This window comes from Phyllostomus discolor, chromosome 1 (genome assembly GCF_004126475.2).
Source record: "Phyllostomus discolor isolate MPI-MPIP mPhyDis1 chromosome 1, mPhyDis1.pri.v3, whole genome shotgun sequence".
In the NCBI taxonomy this organism is placed as follows: domain Eukaryota; kingdom Metazoa; phylum Chordata; class Mammalia; order Chiroptera; family Phyllostomidae; genus Phyllostomus; species Phyllostomus discolor.
The window spans coordinates 108,869,184-108,889,989 of NC_040903.2; positions in this window are offsets into that span (position 1 = coordinate 108,869,184).

Genomic DNA, 20,806 nt, shown 5'->3' on the forward strand with positions numbered 1-20,806 from the left:
TCCATGTGTCCTTTATAGCAGATACTGAAAACCCTTCTCCCCACTGTCCCCTCCCCTCTGGCTATTGTTAGATTGTTCTTAATTTCAGTGTCTTTATACTTTGCTTCTTTCTTTTGTTTATTATGCTCCAGCAACAGGTGAAATCATATGGTATTTGTCAGTCACCACCTGGCTTATTTCACTTAGCATAACTCTCTCTAGTCCTATCTATGCTGTCCCAAAGGGTAGGAGCTCCTTCTTTTTCTCTGTTGTGTAGAATTCCATTGTGTAAATATACCATAGGTATTTTTTATCCACTCATTTACTGATGGGCACTTAGGTTGCTCCCAGCACTTGGTTATTGTAAATTGTGCTGTTATGAACATTGGGGTGCATAGGTTCTTTTGGATTGGTGTTTCAGGGCACTTAGCATATAATCCCAGCAGTGGAAGTGTTGGGCCAAAAGGCAGTTCCATTCTTAGTTTTCTGAGGAAATTGCATACTGTTTTCCACAGTGGCTGTACCAGTCTGCATTCCCACCAACAGTGCACTAGGGTTCCCTTTTCCCGACATCCTCTCCAACACTTGCTTATTGATTTGTTTATGATATGGCCATTCTGACCAGTGTGAGGTGATATCTCATTGTGGTTTCAATTTACATGTCTCTGATCGCTATTGATGCTGAGCATCTTTTCATATGTCTCTGGGCCCTCTGTATGTCCTTCTCGGACAAGTGTCTGTTCAAGTCTTTTGCACATTTTTTAGTTATTTTTATTTTATTTATTTATTTATTTTTAGAGAGAAAGGAAGGGAGAGAGAAAGAGAGGGAGAGAAAGAACAATGCGTGGTTGCATCTTGTGGGCCCCTTATTCAAGACTAGCCTGCAACCCAGGCACGTGCCCTGAATGGGAATAGAACCAGAGACCCTTTGGTTCACAGCCCATGCTCAATCCACTGAACTACACCAGCCAGGGCTTATTGTAACTGAGGATTTTTTGTCTTCTTGGTGTGGAGTCATTTCAGCTCTTTATTTATTTCAGAAATCAAACCCTTGTCTGAGGTATCATTGGCAAATATGTTTTCCCGTATGGTTGGTTCTCTTTTCGTTTTAATGCTGTTTTCTTTAGCCATGTAGAAGCTTTTTAATTTGATGAGGTCCCATTTGTTTACTCTTTCCTTTATGTCCCTTGCTTTAGGGGACATACCTATGAAGATGTCACGGCGTGGAATGTCTTAGATTTTCCTGCCAATGTTTTTTTAGGACTTTTACGGTGTCATAACTTATATTTAAGTCTTATCCATCTTGAATTTATTTTTGTGTATGGTGTAAGTTGGTGGTCGAGTTTTATTTTTTTTTTTTCATGTAGCTGTCCAGATCTCCCAACATCATTTGTTGAAGAGGCTATTTTTACTTCATTTTATGTTGCTGTCTCCTTTGTCAAATATCAATTGACCATAGAGACTTTGGTTTATTTCTGGGTCCTCTGTTCTGATGCATTGGTCCATGTGCCTGTTTTAATGCCAGTACCAAGCTGTTTTGATTACAGTGGCCTTGTAATACAGTTTGATATCAGGTATTGTGATCCCTCCTGCTTTGTTCTTCTTTCTCACAATTGCTGCAGCTATTTGGGGTCATTTATGGTTCCATATAAATTTCTGAAATGTTTGTTCTATATATGTGAAATTTGTCATTGGTATTATAGGGATTGCATTGAATCTATAAATTGCTTTAGGTAGTATGGCCATTTTGATAATGTTAATTCTTCCAATCCATGAACATGGTGCATGCTTCCATTTGTTTGTGTCTTCCTTAATTTCTTTATTCAGTGTTGTATGGTGTTCTGACCACAGGTCTTTTACCTCCTTGATTAGGTTTATTCCTAGGTACTTTATTTTTCTTGTTATAGCAAATTGGGATTTTTTTCTTGATTTCTGTTTCTGATATTTCATTGTTGGTGTACAAAAATGCTTTTGATTTCTGATATTGACTTTATATCTCGCTGTTTTGCCAAATTCATTTATTATGTCAAGTAGTTTTTTGGTGGAGTCTATATGATTTTATACCTACACTACCATGTCATCTGCAAACAATGACAATTTTACTTCCTCCTTTCCAATTTGGATGCCTTTCATTTCTTTTTCTTGTCTGATTGCTGTGGCTAGGACTTCCAGTACTATGTTGAATAGGAGTGGTGAAAACAGGTATCCTTGTCTTTTTCCTGATTTCAGTGGGAAAGCTCTAAGTTTTTGCCCATTGACTATGATGTTGGTTGTAGGTCTCTCATACATGGCCTTTATTATGTTAAGGAATGTTCTCTCTATTCCCATTTTGCTGAGTGTCTTTATCATAAATGGGTGTTCTACCTTATGTAGTGCTTTTTCTGTGTCTATTGATATGACCATGTGAGTTTTGTCTTTTGTTTATGTTGTCTATTATGTTTTTTGATTTGTGAATATTTTACCATCCTTGCATCCCTGGTATGAATCCCACTTGATCATGGTGTATGATGTTTTTAACATATTGTTGGGTGCAGTTTGCCAATATTTTGTTAAGGATTTTAGTGTCTATGTTCATCAGCAATATTAGCCTGAAGTTTTCTTTTTTTGTTGTGTCTTTATCTGGTTTTGGGATTAGGATGATACTGGCTTCATGAAAAGAAATTGGGAGTCTTCCATCTTCTTAAATTTTTTGAAATAATCTGTGGAGGATAGGGGTTAGCTCTTCTTTAAATTCTTTGTAAAATTCTCCTGTGAACTGTGTGATCCAGGGCTTTTGTGTGTTGGAAGCTTTTTGATTATTGTTTCAATTTCATCAGCTGTTATTGGTCTATTCAGGCTTTCTGCTTCTTCTTCATTCAGTGTTGGAAGATTATATTTTTCTAGAAATTTGTCCATTTCACCTAGGTTTTCACATTTCTTGGCATATAGTTCTTCATAGTAATTTCTTACAATCCTTTGTATTTTTGTGGTATCAGTTGTAATCTCTTCTCTTTCATTTATGATTGTGTTTATTTGGATCCTTTCTCTTTTTTTTCTTGATGAGTCTGCTTAAAGGCTTGTCTATTTTCTTTATCTTTTCAAAGAACCAGCTCTTGGATTCATTGATCCTTAGAATTGTGCTTTTAGTCTCTGTGTCATTTAATTCTGCTCTGATCTTGGTTATTTCCTTCCTTCTACTTGCTCTAGGCTGTCTTTGTTGCTGTTCCTTGATTTCTTGTAGACATAGGGTTTTAGGTTGTTTGTTTGAAGTGTTTCTATCATTTCTAGGTAGGCCTGTGTTACTATGAACTTCCCCCTCAGGACTGCCTTCTCCGTGGCCCATAAGTTTTGGGTTGTTGTGAGTTTATTTTCATTTGTTTCCAGACACTTTTTGATTTCTTCCTTAATTTCATTCTTTACCCATTCATTGTTTAATAGCATGTTATTCAGTATCCATGAGCTTGAGTGTTTCAGGTTTTTTCCCTTGGTGTTGGTTTCCAGTTTCAGTCCCTCGTGGTTGGAGAAAATGCTTGATATGATTTCAATTTTCTTGAAAGCATTGAGGCTTGTTTTGTGTCCTATCATGTGGTCTATCTTTTAAAATGTTCCATGTGCATTTGAAAAGAATTTGTATTTAGCTTCTTTGGGATGAAGGACTTTCTCTCTCTCTCTCTCTCTTTCTCTCTCTCTCTCTCTCTCTCTCTCTCTCTATATATATATATATATACACACATATACATACATAAAATCAGTTAAGTCCATTTTATCTAGGGCATTGTTCAAATGCCACAATATCTTTGTTGTTATTTTGTTTGGAAGATCTGTCCATTTTTTACAGTGGAGTGTTGAAATCCCCTACTATAATTGTGTTGCTGTCAATATATTTTTGAAGTCTTCCAAGATTTTCTTTATGTATTTGGGTGCTCCTATGTTGGGTGCATATATATTTCCAATGTTTATATCTTCTTGATGGATTCTTCCCTGGAGTATTATGAAGTGACTGTCTGAGTGTCTTTCTATGGCTCTTTTTTTGAAGTGTATTTTGTCTGATATGAGTATTGCTACCCTGGCTTTGTTTCCCTGTCCATTTGCTTGGAAAATTTGTTTCCAGCCCTTCACTTTCAGTGTAGGACTTTTGTTCTGAGGTGGGTCTCTTGTTGGCATCATATGTGTGGGTCATTTTTTCTTATCCATTCAGCTATTCTGTGTCTTTTGACTGGGGCATTTAATTCATTTACATTTAATGTTATTATTGATAGGTACTTATTCATTGTCATTTTTTCATACCTATATTCCTGTCTTTTTTCACTGTTTTTCTTCCTATTCTTAAAGCAAACCCTTTAGCATCTCTTTGCAAAGCTGGTATGCAGGAGGTATACTCTTTGAGGCTTCTTTGCTCTGGGAAGCTCCTTATTTGGCCGTCCATTTTAATTGAGAGCCTTGCTGGGTAAAGTAGCCTTGGTTGCAGTTCTCTGGTTCTCATTACTTGGAATATTTCTTACCATTCCCTTCTGGCTTGGATTGTTTGCATTGGGTAGTCAGCTGCTAGTTTTATGAGGGCTCCCTTGTATGTTACTTCCTTTTTTCCCCTTGCTGCCTTTAGGCTTCTCTCTTTATCTTGGAATTTTGCCATTTTAATTCTGATGTATCTTTAAGTGGGCCTCTTTGGGTTCCTCTTGATTGGTACTGTCTGTGTTTTCTGGATTTGTGTGACTTTTTCTCTCACCAAATTAGAGAAGTTTTCCATCACTATTTTTTCAAATAGGCTTTCTATCCCTTGCTCTTTTCTTTCTCCTTCTGGTATCCCTATTATATGGATATTACTATGTTTCATGTTGTCCTGCATTTCTGTTAACCCCTTTTCATTCTTTCTAAGCCTCTTTTTTTTTCTTGCTCTTTCTGGGTGTTTTTTTTTTTCTGCCTTATCCTCCAGCTCATTGATCTGATCCTCTGCTTAATTGAGCCTGCTTTTGATTCCTTCTACTGTGTTCTTCAGTTCAGAAATTATATTCTTCATTTCCTCTTGGCCCTTGTTGATAGTTCTTATTTCTTTTTTCATGTTGATATAGTTTGCAGTGAGTTCATTGTAGTTTCCCTGTAGTTTTTGGTAATCCTCTGTGAGCTCATTGAGTTTCATTACAACCATTGATTTGAACTCAGTATCTGATAGTTTAGTTACCTCTATTTCATTTAGCATTCTTTCTGAGGCTTCCTCCTTTCCTTTCATTGGGGGAATGTTTCTTTGTCTTCCTGCTGTTTGTGAGACTCCTCTTGTTAGCCTCTGCTTCTTAAACTGTTCTGATTCCCTGGGTTCATGGTGTGGACATCTATGGTAGGAGACCTGTGGACTTCAGTGGTGCAGCTTCCTTGATCTCCTGAGCTCACTGGCCTTGGACTGTCATTTATGTTGACTGTATGTCTTTGGGTTTTGATTACTGTTGGGTATTTCTTTGATGGGTCCTTTCTTCCAGCTGTTTAACTGAGGGTGACTCCATCCACCATGTCTTGTATTCTGTTGTGCAGGTGTGGGCAGGTTGTGTTGAAGCTGGTTTTTCCATGTGCACAAGATTTTGAGGATTCTCTCTTGCTCTTGTTCAGTTGTTTGTTTTGAGTAATTTCTCCACTATTTAGTTGTATTTCCAGATAGGTCCTGGTTTGAGTTAGTGTGGCTTCCATTCCCTCCTTCACCTTCTTCTCTTGTTATCTGTTGGGGTTTTTTTTTGTTGTTGGTGGTGGTGGGTTTCCTCTTCCAGAAGGTATCCTGGTATTCACAGCTTCCACCTACTAATCTGATTTTTCAATGTCCTCTACAATTTTTGGTCTCCAATCTTCACATATGCTGGGATACTTTTGGCTGTTTGCTCTGTTCTTCACAAGATTGGCTAGGTATTTCTAGTTACCACAGGTTTTATCCCTTTCTCCATAGGTTATTTTTTTTTCTATGATTCACATATAAGTTCTCTGATACATTATTTTTCTTTCCCTATCTGAAATTTTTCACATAGCATAATGTCGTCAAGGTCCATTTATGTTGTCACAAATGGCAGGATTTCCTTATTTTTTTATGGCTGAATAATACACCCTTGTGTTTATACATACCACAGCTTCTTCATTCATTCATAGATGGATGTATAGGTTGTTTGCATGTATGGCTGTTATGAATAGCACTGCTATAAACATGAAGGTGCAGATATATTTTTAATTTAGTGTTTTTGTTTCCTTTGGATTTATTCCCTGAAGTGGAAATTTGGATCATATGATAGTTCTCTTTTTAAGTTTTGGAGCACCCTCCATTCATTTTTTTATAGTAGTTCTACCAATTTATAGTCCTACCACACCAGCATTTATCTCTTGCCTTTTGGATGATGGCCATTTGAGCAGACCTGAGGTGATATCTCATTTTTTTTAAATTTGCAATTTCCTAACTGTTAGTACTATTGAGCATTTTTTCATGTACCTGTTGGTCTTTTGTACATCTTTTGAAAAAAATATCCTTTCAGGTCCTTGCCCATTATTTGAAGTATATTTTATTGATTATGCTATTATAGTGGTCCCAACTTTTTTCTCCCCTTTATCTCCTCTCTGACCCAGACCCCTCATCCTCCAGGTCCCCCTCCCCCTGACCCTTAGTTCACGTCTATGGGTTGTACATATAAGTTCATTGGGTTTTCTATTTCCTATACTATTCCTAACCTACCCTGTCTATTTTATGCCTACCAATTATGCTTCTTATTCCCTGTATTTCCCCCCATTCCCCCTCCCCCCTACCCATTGATAACCCTCCATGTGATCTTCATTTTTGTGATTCTGTTCTTGTTCTGGTTGTTTGCTGTTTTTGTCTTTGCATTTTATGTTCAATTGTTGACAGTTATGAGTTTGTTGTAATTTTATTGTTCATAGTTTTTGATCTTCTGTTTCTTAGATAAGTCCTTTTAACATTTCATATAATAAGGGCTTGGTGATGATGAACTCCTTTAACTTGACATTATATGAGAAGCACTTTGTCTGCCCTCCCATTCTAAATGATAGCTTTGCTGGATAGAGTTACCTTGGATATAGGTCCTTGCTTTTCTTGACTTCAGACACTTCCTTGTAGACCCTTATTGCTTGTAAGGCTTATTTTGAGAAATTAGCTGATAGTCTTTTGGTAACTCCTTTGTAGGTAACCCTCTTCTTTCATATTCCTGCTTTTAAGATCCTCTCCTTATCTTTAATCTTGGGTAACTTAATTATGATATGCCATGGTGTGTCCCTCCTTGGGTCCAATGTTTTTGGAACTCTCTTAGCTCCCTGGACCTCCTGGAAGTCTATTTCCTTTGCCAGGTTGGGGAAGTTTTCAGTCATTATTTGTTCAAATATGTTTTCAATTTCTTGCTCTTTCTCTTCTCCTTTTGGCAGCCCTATGATCCAGATGTTGGAGCTCTTAAAGTTTCCCAAAGGTTCCTAAGCCTGTCCTCATTTTTTTGAATTCTTTTTTCTCTATTTTGTTCTAGTTGGAAGTTTATTTCTTCCTTTTGTTCCAAATAATTGATATGAGTCCCAGTTTGCTTCCCTTCACTGCTTGTTCCCTGTATATTTTTCTTTATTTCACTTTGTGTAGACTTCACTTCTTCCTTCATTTTGCAACTGAGCTCAGTCAATTCTGTGACCATCCTGATTATTAGTGTTTTGACTCTGCGTCAGATAGGTTGTCTATGTTCTTCTCACTTAGCTCTTTTTCTGGAGTTTTTATCTGTTCTTTCAGTTTGGCCATATTTCTTTGTCTTGGTGCACCTGTTACCTTGTAAGGGGTGGAGTCTTAGGTATTCGCAAGGACAGGGTAACACTTTTTGCTGTGCTGTGGTGCTATCTGTAGCAGAGAGGTCAGAGAGGGGACAATGCCACTTGCTCACTCTGCTCTAGCCTTACCTCCTGTGAGACTAGGAGTTTCTCCTGCCTTTGCAACCCCCACAGTGTGTCACAGCTAGAGGTTTTGAGTCTTTAGTTTCCCATTGAGTCAACCCTTGCTCACCCACATGGTCCATCATCTTGTTGTGGGTCCTTACCAATTGCCAGGCTGCCTGTCTCTGCCCCTCCTACCAGTCTGGATGCATGTTTCCTTAACTCCTTGGTTGTCCCAGTTCTATGATGTTTGCTATTCTGGCATTTCTGGTTGTTCATTGTTTTTAAATTGGTTGTTATCTTTCTTTTGGTTGTGCAAGGAAGAAAAGTGTTTCTAACTATGCCTCCATCTTGGCCAGAAGTCCCATTTTTTAATTGGATTGTTTTTCTTCTGTTGAATTGTGTAAGTTCCTTATATATTTTGGATATTAATCCCTTACCAGCTATATGGTTTGTAATTTTTCCCCCATTCTGTAGGTTGTCTTTTAACTCTGTTGTTGTTTCTTTCATTGTACAGAAGCTTTTTGGTTTGATGTAGGCCCACTTGTTTATTTTTTTCTTTTGTTGCTTGCACTTTAAGTGTCATATTTTTAAAAATCATTAATAAGATCCATGTTAAGGAGCTTTATTCTGTTTTATTCAAGGAGTTTCATGGTTTTGGTTCTTACATTCAAGTCTTAAATCAATTCCAAGTTAATTTTTGTGTAAGATATGGGTCCAGTTTTATTCATTTATATGTGAATATCCAATTATTCCAACACCATTTATTAAAAGGATAGTTTCTCTCCATTGAGTATTCTTGGTTCCCTTGTCAGATATTAGTTGACCATATATGCTTGGATTTATTTCTGGGCTCTGGGATTTGTTTTATTGGTCTATGTGTGTTTTTATGCCAGTACCACATACTTATTATTATTTTTTAAGTCATAACCTGAGGATATTGTTATTGATCTTAGGCAGATAGCAAGGGGGTTCGGAGGTGTGGAAAGAAAGACAGAGAGAGAAAGAGAGAGAGAGATCAATGAAAGAGAGAAACATTGATTTGTTGCTTCCCATACAGATCCTAACCGTGAACCAAAACTGCAACCTAGGTACGTGCCCTGACCAGAAATTGAACCCACAACTTTTTGGTGCACAGGACAATACTCCAACAAACTGAGCTACCTTGTTAGTGCTGACTTTTTAAAATCATTTATTTTATTTTATTTTTCAATTGTGATTGATATCCACTATTATATTAGTTTCAGGTATACACCCCAGTGATTAGACATTACATAACTTACTAAGTGGTCATCTGGATAATCTTGTACAACATACATAGTTATTAGAATATTATTGATTACATTCCCTATGCAGTACTATACATCCCATGGGTATTCTGTAATGACCAATTTGTACTTAATCCCTTCACCTTTTCACTCATCCCCCAACACCTCTCCAATCTGGCAACTGTCAAAATGTTCTATCTATGAGTCTGTTTCTGTTTTGCTTGCTTGTTTATTTTTTATTCAATTGTTGATAAATATACATTTGTAGCTGTTTTTATCTTTCTTCTCCTCCTTCTTCTATTATTATTATTATTATTATTATTATTATTATTATTATTATTATTATTATAGAAGACCCTTTAACATTTTATATAATATTGGTTTTGTGGTGATGAATTCCTTCAGCTTTTTCTTGTCTGGGAAGCTCTTTATCCATCCTTTGATTCTAAATGATAACTTTACTGGGTGGAGTAAGCTTGGTTGTAGGTTCTTCCTTTTCATCACTTTAAATATTTCTTGTCCTTCCCTTCTGGCCTGCAAAATTTCTTTTGAGAAATCACCTGAGTCTTATGAGAGCTCTCTTGGAGATAACTAACTGCTTTTATAGATGCTTTTAACATTCTGTGTCTTTAAATTTTGGCATTTTAATTATGGTTTTCTTGTTGTGTGCCTCTTTCGGTTCATCTTGTTTGGGACTCTCTGTGCTTCCTGGACTTGTATGTCTATTTCCTCCACTAGGTTAGGGAAGTTTTCTGTTATTATTTTGCCAGATAGGTTTTCAGTTTCTTGCTCTCTCTCTTCTCTTTCCAGCAGCCCCATGATATAAATGTGGGTGCACTTGAAGTTGTTCCAGAGACTCCTTACACTATCTTTATTTTTTGGATTCTTTTTCTTTTTACTATTCTGAGTGGGTGTCTTTTGCTTCCACATATTCTAAATTGCTAGTTTGATTTTCAGTTTTGCTTACTCTATTGTTGATTTCCTACAAATTAGTCTTCATTTCATTTCGTGTATCCTTCATTTCTGACAGCTTCTTTTTTATTGTTTTTATGTCCTTTTTCATATTGTTGAAGTCCTCACTAAGTTCCTTGAGCATCCTTATAACCAGTGTTTTGGACTCTGTGTCTGATAGTTTGCTTGCCATTTCATTTAGTTCCTTTTTTGGAGATTTTTTCCTGTTCTTTCATTTGGGACCTGTTTGTCTCTACATTTTGGATCCTTCCCTATGTTTGTTTTCTAAGTATTAGGTAGAGCTGCTACATCTCCTGAACTTGGTAGGGTGACCTTGTGTAGTAGGTACACTGGAGGTCCCAGTGACAAAGCCTCCCCAGTCACCTGAGCTGGACACTCCAGTTGCACTACTGTGTAGGCTGTGTGCACTCTCCTATTGTAGTTGAGCCTTGATTGTTGTTGGCATCAATGGGAGGGATTGACTCCCAAGCCAACAGGCCGTGATGCCCCATTGTGACCACAATGGAGGATCTGCTGTGCAGGAACCAACCCTACAAAGCAGGACTTGCTTCATTGGGGCTTTAGTGTTCATGGAGTCCACCTCTTGAGTGTGTCATTCATAAAGGTAATAAAATTGTATTTTGGTGTGGTCTGAAACAATACACTGGGAGTGGTGGCTCTGGGGTCTCCCAGAAAATGCAAGGTTGGCCACTACCTTTGCCCTGCCTGGGGCCACCTGGCATGAGCTACAGAGCAGTCTACAGGTGGCTGCCACTTGTGCTGGGCTTGGAGGTACCCAGGAGAGGCCTAGCAGCAAACCAAGTCTAGTTTCCACTGGTGCTGGATCTAGGGCCACTTAGCAAGATGTACAGGGCATGACAAGGCCAGATGCTGCTTGTTTGCAACGTGTAAATTTTTGAGAGATTTTAAGAAAGCCTGCAGCAGGAGCCAAGATAGACAGTCTGTATGAAAAAGCCACTGAAAATGGCTTGGGTGGTTGAATGGGTCAGGGTCTCAAAAAGCCATGAGGATGGATAAACTGTGTAAGCCAGGTTGTTGGAGACTCGGATATATGGCTCTCACCTACTGGCTCTGTGGAGAAGATGGGGCAGTGTCTCAGAAAAGAAACAATGGCTTTTGCCAGCACTTTTGTCTGATAGAAAGCTACCTCTCCAGTTCTCACCCTGATGCCAGAATTTTCACTTCCTCTGAGCTGTTGCCCTGGCATTGGAAACTCAGAGGCAGTGAGTCTGAGTAAATCTGTACATTGGTTATTAAAGAGGAACTGCCTGAGACTCCAGAAGCCTCTGTATCACTCAGCAACAATCCCTGCTGGTTTCTACAGCCAGAAGTTATGGGGACTTTTCTTCCTAGCACTGGAACCCTGGGCTGGAGGGCCTGGTATGGGCCTGGGGCCCTTTGCTCTTCAGGTACAATCTCCACAGCCCAGATATCCCTCCCAAGTATCCACATGTGGGTGTGGGACCAGCCATTCAGCATCTCCATCCCTCCTACCAGTCTCTGTGTGGTTTCTTCTTTAAATCCCTAGTCATAGGACTTCCACTTAGCTAGATTACAGGAAGTTCTAAATGATGTTAGTGGTAATTTTGATGTCCATATTGTTTTGATTAGTGGAGTTTTATAGTATAGCTTAAAATTGGACATGTGATACCTTGTGCTTTTTTTCTTTTTTCTTAAGATTTCATTGGCTCTATATAAATTCTTGGAGTGTTTCTTCCTACTCTAAAAATTCCATTGGAATATTGATAGAGATTACATTGAATGTATAGATGCCTTTTGGTAGTGTGGACATTTTAACAATATTAATTCTTCCGACCCATGAACAGAGATACCTATCCATTTTTTGTGTGTTCTTAAACTTTTTTAATCAATATGTATAGTTTTCATCATACAGACTTTCATCTTCTTAAATAAATATTCCTAATTATTTTGTTGTTTTTGATGCTGTTGTATATGGGATCCATTCTTAAATTTTTAAAGAAAATTTATTACTACTGTATAGAAATGCTACTAATTTTTTGTATGTTAATTCTCTATCCTACATTACTAAATTCATTGATTATATCAGTTTTTGTCGTGTGCCATCTCATAATTTCAATATAATTCTGGTTTTGTTTATTTTTTTTTTCTTTCTTGGATGCTCTAGCTAGCATTTGGGGCACTGTGTTGAATAGGAGTGGCTATAACGGGCACCTTTGTCTTCTTGATCTTAGAGGGAAAGCTTTCAAATGATCATCATTGAGTATGATGTTAACTGTGAGCTGTCCCACATGATCTTTATTGTGTCAAGATGCGTTCTTTCTGTGCCTAATTTGTTGAGTTTTTATCATGAATAGATGTTGAATTTTATCAAATGCCTTTTCTGCATCTATTGCAATGATCATATGATCCTTTTATTTTATTCTATTAATGTGATGTATCATAATGATTTGTGTATGTTGAACCATCCTTGTATCCCAGGCATAAATCCCACTTGATTGTGGTGAATGATCCTTTTAATGTGATGCTAAATTAGGTTTGATAATATTTTATTGAGAATTTCTGTGTCTACATTCATCAAGGATATTGGTCTGTAGTTTCCTTTTCTAGTAGTATCCTTTGCTGGTATCAGGATAATATTGGCCTATTAAAATGAGAGTATTGATTTCCTTGTTGATTTTTTGTAAGAGTTTAAGAAGTATTGCTGTTAATTCTTCTTTAGATATTTGATAAAATTTACCAGTGAAACCATCTGGTTCTGAGCTTTTCCTTGCTGGTAGATTTTTGATGACTAATTCAATGTCCTTATCAGTAATTGGTTTCTTCAGATTTTCTATTTACAACTTACTCAGTCTTGGTAAGTTGCATATCTCTAAGAATTTTCCATTTTTTCTAGGCTGTCCACTTTGTTGGCATGTAGTTGTTCATAGTAGCCTCTTGTGATCCTTTGTAATTTTGTGGTATTAGTTGTAAGGTCTCCTTTTTAATATGTAATTTTGCTGATTTGGGTCCTCTCTCTTTTTTCCCTTGGTTAGTCTAGCTAAGTGTTTGTCATTTTTGTCTATTTTTTTCAAAGAACAAACTCTTACTTTGGTTAATCTTTTTTTTACTGTTTCCATTCTCTATTTCTGTTCTAATTTTTACTATTTCCTTTCATCTGTTATCTTTGGGTTCAGTTTGTTCTCTTCTTTAGTTCCTCAAGGTGCAGAGTTAGATTGTTTATTTGGGATCTTTATTGATTTTTTTTTCATTTTTTATTGTCATTCAATTACATTTTTCCGCATTTTCCCCCATTACTCTCAGCTGCCTTACCTACCCCCACCTTCCACACTCAATCTTCCTGCAGCCACGTTGTCTTTATCCATAGGTCCTTTATACAAGATCCTTGACTTCACACTTCCTCCTTTTTCCCCCATTATACCCCTCCCCCTCCCCTCTGGTTGGATCTTTATTGACCCTTAAAATAGGAGATAATTGCTATGAGCTTCTTAGAATGGCTTTTGCTATATTCCATGAGTTTTGGTATGTTGTGGTTCCATTTTAACTTGTCTCAAGATATTTTTTAGTTCTCCTTTAATTTCTTCTTTGATTCACTGATTGTTCAGGAAAGTATTTAATTTCCATATATTCATGAATATTCCAATTTTGTTCTTGTTATTGATTTCTAGTTTCATGCCATTGTGGTCAGGGAAGATAATTGGTATGATTTAAATCTTCTTGAATTTGCTAAGATTTGTTTTGTGGTCTAATGTATGGTCTGTCCTGGAAAATGTTCCATGCATTCTTGAAAAGAATGTGTATTCTGCTGCCATTGGATAGAATGTCCTATATGTTTGTAAGGTTTATTTTGTCGTCTAGTGTTCAAATTTATTGCTTCCTTAATGATTGCCTGGAGGATTTATTTCTTGTTGAGAGTGGGGTATTGAAATATCCAACTATTACTGTATTACTGTTTATTTCTTCTATTAGCTCTTTTAGGCTTTGCTTCATATATTTAGGTGCTCTAATATTGGGCACAAAATTATTTACAATTGTTATATCTCCTTGATGCATTGACACTGTATCATTGTGTAATGACCCCCTTTGTCTCTTTGTACCACTTTTAGTTTAAGGTCTATTTTGTCTGATATAAGTATAGCTACCCCTGCTTGATTTTGGTTACCATCTGCTTGAAATGGATATTTCCATCCCTTCACTCTCAGTCTATGTGTCTTTATGACTAAATTGGGTCTCTTGTAGGCAGCATATTTTTTATCTTCTTTTTAAAAAATCTATTCAGCCATTATAGGGCTGCTTCCATATTTTGGTGATTGTAAATAATACTGCAATGAACATAGGGTTTCTTATGTTCCTTTGCACATATTCTCAGAAGTGGGATTGCTTGGTCAAAAGGCAGATCTATTTTTAATTTTTTGAGGTATATTCACACTGTTTCTACAGTGGCTGCACAAGTCTGCATTCCCACCAAGATTGCAAAAGGCTTCCCCTTTCTCCACATCCTTGCCAGCACCAGTTGTTTGCTGATTTATTGGTGATAGCCATTCTGACAGGTGTGAGATGGTACCTCATGGTGATTTTAACTTGCATTTCTCTGATTATTAGTGATTTGAGTATCTTTTCATATATCTATTGGCCATCTGTATGTCCTCTTTGGATGTCCTTTGCCCATTTTTTAACTGGGTTGTGGGGTTTTTGTTTTGTTTTGTTTGGTGTTGAGTTTTGTAAGTTATTTATAAATTTTGGATATTAACCCCTTATCAGATGTATCAGTGATATGTTCTCCTATTTTGTGGGTTGTCTTTTAATTTTGTTGATGTTTTACTTTGTGGTACAAAAATGTTTTGTTTGATATAGTCCTTTTTTGTTTATTTTTTCTTTTATTTCCCTTGCCTGGGGAGGTATATTTGATAAACTAGTGCTACGGGCTATGTCTGAGATATTGATACCTATGTTTTCTTCTAGGAATTTTATGGTTTCAAGTCTAACATTTAAGTATTTAATCCATTTTGGATTTATTTTTGTGTGTGGTATAAGAAAATGGTCCAGTTCCATTTTTTCTGCACATATCTTTCCAATTTTCCAAACACCATTTATTGAAGAAACTATCTTTAGCCCGTTGCATATGCTTGCTTGCTCTGTCAAATATTAATTATATTTGTGTGGGTTTATTTCTGATCTCTATATTCTGTTCCATTGATAAATGTGTCTGTTTTTATGCTAGTATCATGTGGTTTTGATCACTACAGCCTTATAGTATAGTTTGATATTAGGTAGCATTATTGTTCCAACTTTGTTGTTCTTTCAAAGCATTGTTATTGCTATTTGGAGTCTTTCGTGGTTCCATATAAATTATTGAAATATTTGTTCTAGTTCTGTGACATCATTAGAATCTTGATAGATGAGTGAATAAAAAACTATGGGACATTTACACAATGGGTTACTACTCAGCCATAAAGAAGAAAAAAATGTCACCCTTTTGCGACAGTATGGATGAACCCGGAAAACATTATGCTAAGTGAAATAAGCCAGTCAGAGAAAGACAAATACCATATGATTTCACTCATATGTAGAATATAATAACAAACTGAACTACCTAGCAAAATAAAGAGATACATAGATAGAGAGCAGAATGATAGCTAAGCGGGGAAGGGTAGGGGTGTGGAGGGAATGAGTAGAAAAGGAAAAAGGACTCAAGGACATGAACAACAGTATGGTGATTGTGTGAGGGGGAAGATAAGGGGAGTAAATGGTATTGGAAAAAATACAATTAAAAAAATAAAACTCAAAAAACAAATCCATTCTGCAATTCTATAGGTCTTTTTATTGGAGAAGTTAATCTGTTTATGTTTAAAGTAATTATTGATTGGTAAGGACTTACTATTATCATTTGTTACTTTTTTTTGGTTGTTTTGTTCCTTGTTTCTTATCCTGATGTCTTTTTTTTTAATCCTCACCCAAGGATATGTTTATTGACTTTAGAGAGAATGGTGGTGGGGGTGGGAGAGAGAGGGAGAGAGTATGTACCCTGACCTGGAGCTGAAACTGCAACCTTTTTGGTGTATGGGCCAACACTCCAACCAACTGAGCCACCCAACAAGGGCTATCCTGCTATCTTTATTTGTGTATTGATATCTTTTGGTTTTGGTATAATTTGACTTCTTTCTCATGTTCTTTTGTGTAATGCTACTGTTTTTTCCCTTGTGGTTACCATGAGGCTTACATGAAACATCTTAAAATGATAACATCCTATTTTAAGCCAGTAACAATTCAACTTCAATAGAATTCCTAAACTTCACACTTTTATTTCTCCTCCCCTTCATATTTAAGGTTATTGCTGTAACAATTTACATAATTTTTATATTGCATAACTAATAACATTATTATAGTTATAATTATTATGCTACATTCATTTTTTAACATTTAAACTGAGTTGTAAATGAATTATCCACCACCATTACTAAATTACAGGATCTAACTTTTTATACATGTACTCTTAGTGATTTTTACACTAATTTTTAATGTTTTTATGCTGTTAATTAGCATTTATTACTTCTACCCAAGGAATAATACCCTTTAAAATTTCTTATTAAGCAAGTGAAGTGGTGATTAATTCCCTCAGCTTTTGCTTTTTTTTATCCCATATTCATTGCTTCATAAAGAACATGTTTGTTGGATATAGTATTCTTGGTTGACATCTTTTTCTTTCAATACTGTAAATACTTTATCCCATTTTCTCCTCACCTGAAATGTGTATGTACAGAAATCTGTCTATAGTTTTATGGGAATTTTCTTGTATGGGCCCTCTCTTTTTTCTCTTGTTTCTTTCAAAATTCCTTCTGTGTCTTTGACTTTTGACAATTTAATTGTAGTATTTATCAATGTAACCCTTTTTGGGTTCAACCTATTTGTGACCTTTGGGGCCTTTTAGACCTCAAGGAATGGATGTTCATTTCCCTCCCTTGGTTTGGAAAATTTTCAACCATTATTGCTTTTACTATGCTTTCTGTCCCTTTCTCTTTCTCTTCTTCTGGAATTCCTATATAAAAATATTCTATTCTTTTTTCATTGTGTTTTTCATAAGTCTCATAAATTTTTGTTACTTTTTCTTTTGCTCTTCTCTCACTAGATAGAATTTCTAATGTTCTATTCTCCACATTGCAGATTTATTTTCTTCTGCACGACAAAGTCTACTTTTGAAAACCTCCATTGAACTCATCAGTTAAATTGTTGTATTTTTCAACTCTAGGACTTCTGAATTTTGACATTTTTTTCCATCGCTTGGTCAAACTTCTCATTTTGTTCATGCATTGTTGTCTGTGTGTTTTTGTGGTTCATTAAATTTTTAAAGAGAATTATTCTGAATTCTTTGACCGACAATAGATATCTATTTCTTCATTTGAGGGCAGCAGAACAGGTCGAGGGCCTGTATGGCTCACTTTGGCAGCTTGAATCAGACAAGAGTGCACAGTGAATTCCCTAGTCATGTGAAGCCACCAATTTTTCTCTGCAGATGGTAAAAGCTATAGGTTGTGCTTTGTGTTAAACTGCCACTGTAAGCATGGCTATTGAATGTTGGACAGGCTTTATATTGTATCCAGAAATAAGGGGGCTAGGAATTAGTGTCGCTGCCTGGACACGGCTCTAAAACTGGTAAAGCAATTTGTTGCCTTAACTCAAGTTTCCCTGGCCAGATAAATTCACTGGCTTCGCTCCACAAACTATTGGCTCTGCCAGCCCTTTGCTCAGCTAGGCTGCCACAGCTTTCAGGCATTTTTGTCAGTGCTTCTGATCAGATGGGCCAGGAGCTATAGTGGGTGAACCTATATCTCATCCTTTACCTCAGCAGGAAGGTAAGGGATCACTGAAGAAAACTCTCAATTTTCCAACAGGCTCTTTGTTTGGAAAGGGCTGGGAGCTACTCTCAGCTTTGGGTACTATTAATTCCCTCTGCCTATGTGTAGCAGAACTCTCTGTGCCTTGTACTGACTTTCCTCTAAGGGTGATCAGTTCTGCCTGCTCACCTCTTGGGATCAAGCATTGCTGAGCTATAGAGATTACAGAAGTTCCTGTGAACCTGTCTGGTCAGATGCGGCAGGGAGACACTCCCTACAGTGGGTAAAACTGTGACTTACTTGGGCATGGGCAACCTAGGCTGTAGAGGCAGCAAAATCCCTTTTTGAGGATCCAAATAAGGTAAATCTGTACCCTGCTGAGCTCTTTGGCCACAATTTGCCAACATGGTTCTGCAGATTAGTGAAGATGCTGGTTAGGAATACTACTTGGGCACTGTAGATATGAACTCTGTCTGCCAAGATCTCTGTGTTGGTTGCTGCAAGCCCTTAGCCTCTTTTCTACCACAGTCAGATTCCCAGCAGTTGAGTTCTGAAGATTCCCCTGCTATCCCTGTGGGCTCCCACAAAGTGATCCATAATACTGGGGGGAGGTGGTGATTGTCTCCCTTGGGTTTTTTTCCCCACTGGAGAAACTGTGGACTCAGGAGAAATCTTTCTATGTGGTGTCACGCTGGCCTGGAGGAGAAGCAATGTGATAAATGTGTGGAAACTTCTCTTACCCTTCTAATGCAGACAGTCTTGGTTACTGTGGTGGTGTGCATGTGAGTGGGGGGAGGAGGTATTGCTTCACTTTCTGGGATATTCTCAGTGGTGTCTAGTTCTTGAATATTTTTTAGTTGTGAAGGGGAAAAAAGTCAGGAACAACCTATGTCATTGTTTTGGTGATGTCCCTCTCCATTTAATATTTTTTATAAGTGTGTAATTGTAACAACTAAATTTAAAAGCATCTAAATTGCCTTCCTCATTACTATTATTAATATTTATTTACTCTGATTATGGTTCAATTATAGCATTTATTTAGCATATCCATCAATTAAAAAATAAGAGAAAAGATTAAGTGCAGTAAACAAATCTACTCGAGGCATAAATTTAGAGCAAGAGTAGAGGAAAATTCTGAAATATGAAGGGAATCTATTTGTTGAAATGGTGGAACTGTGGAGTATGTTTTAGTTTGTACACACTTTACAATGTAGCATTTGTAATACATAATTTTAACTCTATTTTATAAAAACTTATAAACACATATGAAAGTACAGACAATATAATGAACCATGGTATATTACTTACATTCAGCAGTTATTAATGTTTTTCACATGCTTACTTTATCCTTTTTCTCTTGTAGTATTTTAAAGCAAATCCCTGAATTTCACAATTTTTAATGTCACCATTTTTATACCACATCACCCTTACATATTTCTCAAAAACTAAGAATGTTTTCTTAAATAATCACAATACCAATATCATACCAAAAAAGTAGTGCTTTCTTAATATAATGTAGGCATCTGTCCATATAAAAAGCTCCTCCAATTCTCTCATAAATGTCTTTTTATATATGATTTATTCAAGCCAGAATCCAAATAAGTTCCACTCATTGCAAGTGATAGTTATATCTCTTAAATTCCTTCTTCTCTTCAGATTTTCTTTTCAAAATTTTTGCTTATAAAAATCATTTCAGTGGGCCTGCAGAGTAACCCACATTCTGGATTTTTCTGGTGCCATGTTGTGGCATTATTTAAATTATTCCTCTATCCCCTGTATTTTTTATTAACTTAAAGTAAGATCTAAATGCTTGATTATATTCTGCTTTAAAATTTGTATAAATATTTTATAGGTGGTGTTTTGTACTTCACAATGCATCATGTCAAGAAGTGCATGTCTAGTTGAAAGACTTTCAGTGATGCTAAGATAGATTGTAAGTTCAGATGGGAGCAGTCCAATCCTCCCCATCAAACTTTACCCTAAAGTTTTATAGAATAATCAATTATTTCAACATATTGCTAAATAATAATTTTCTACTTTTATCATTTCTTCTACAATTCTTCTGTAAAGAAGAGTTTTTCTTAATCAAATACATCTAATTAGATACTTTGCCAAACAATTTGTACAGAAAAGACATTTTTTCCCAATCTAATCACTAGTTTCAAGAATAAGAAATTTAGAGCCCTGGCCACCTCCAATGATTACCAAAAAGGATGTTTTTATTAAAAATACAGTTTGTTCACCTTTTAAAAACAGTTATTTTTTCCCTTCTTAAAATTGATGAACTCATACAATTTCTATAAATCTGGGGTAGCAATACTTATATCTGACAAAATAGACTTCAAAACAAAGGTCATAAAAGGAGACACAGAAGGACACTTCATAATACTCAAGGGAAGAATCCATCAAGAAGACATAAACATTGTAAATATATATGCCCCAGACATAGGAGCACCCAAACATATAAGGAAATTCTTGGAGAACTTCAAGAAAGATATAGACAGCAACACAATTGTAGTAGGGGATTTTAACACCCCACTGTAAAAATGGATAGATCTTCCAAATAAAATATCAACAAGGATATTGTGGTACTGAATGACTCATTAGATCCAATGGACTTAACTGATATACATAGGACCTTTCATTCCAAACAAGTAAAATATACATTCTTTTCGAATGCATGTGGAACATTTTCAAAGATAGATCACATGATAGGTCACAAAGCAAGCCTCAACAAATTTAAGAAAATCAAAATCATATCAAGCATTTTCTCCGACCACAAGGGACTGAAACTAGGAATCAACCTCAAAGAAAATACTCAAGTTCATAGAGATTGAATAGCATGCCATTAAACAACAAATGTGGTTAATAATGAGATCAAGGAAGAAATTTAAAAGTTTCTGGAAACAAATGAAA